At 34.4% G+C, this 948-nt stretch overlaps 1 pseudogene; it reads left to right on the forward strand.

The window, feature by feature from the left end:
* The first annotated feature begins 322 nt into the window (after positions 1–322).
* LOC129463764 (guanine nucleotide-binding protein G(I)/G(S)/G(O) subunit gamma-5-like) lies at positions 323–673 on the forward strand (annotated as a pseudogene).
* Positions 674–948: the final 275 nt, after the last annotated feature.

Here is a 948-nt window from a genome sequence, read left to right on the forward strand (position 1 = left end):
CAGGAATGAAGGAGAAATAAAGGCATTCTCATATGAAATAGAATAAAGAGAATTTGTTACTTGCAAACCTATGCTAATATAATTGTTAAAGGAAATTCTTAAAACAGAAAATTAGAAAGGAAAGTATTTTGGAGCATCGTGAAGGGAGGAAGAGCAATGAAAGGAGGAAAAGATGGGAAATACAATAGACTTTTATTATCCTCTTAAGTTTCTAAATTATGTTTGATGACTGTGACGAAAATGACAATAATGGCTCTGCTATCTGGCACCCCTGGACCCATGACCCACCAACCCAATAATCAGTCAGACTCTTGCATGTGCCATGTCTGGTTCCTCCAGTGTAACCACTTTCTCGTATGAAAAAAGTGGTTCAACAGCTCAACAGTGTAAACATTTCCCAGGCAGCTGCAGACTTGGAACAATTCTGACCTCTGCTGACTGGAGTATCTTCAAGTATGAATCCCTTCAGACCCCAGAAGGTCTGTTCCTTTTCATAGTAAAATGAATCTTTCAAAGGTTTCCCAAATTATTTCTCATGAACCAGTGAATATTCAAGAGTGCTAAACTTGAAGCCTGTACAAAAGCTTATTCCTGTAATACATGTGCCATAATACACAAACGTTTACTTTTGTCAATCCTTAACGCCTACCTCTCTGAATTTCCATGAATTTCTATTTCACAAGTTAATTGTTTTATATACACTGGCAGCAACATACAATAAAATACTTAGTATAAAAAATGACAATATTGTCTGATGAGATTTTCAGTGTATATAGAGAAAATACGTAAGATCTTTGTATGATCAATGAGAAAGATTAAAAGGACTTAAAGGAGAGGTATGATTTCTAAATTTTATTCATAATGGTAAAAAGTCAACACCAATATACTGTAATAAGTTATGTCTCTATAATGTAGTATCTATAGCAACCACTAAAAAATACACACAGA

This window comes from Symphalangus syndactylus, chromosome 15, assembly GCF_028878055.3.
Source record: "Symphalangus syndactylus isolate Jambi chromosome 15, NHGRI_mSymSyn1-v2.1_pri, whole genome shotgun sequence".
Taxonomy (NCBI): Eukaryota; Metazoa; Chordata; class Mammalia; order Primates; family Hylobatidae; genus Symphalangus; species Symphalangus syndactylus.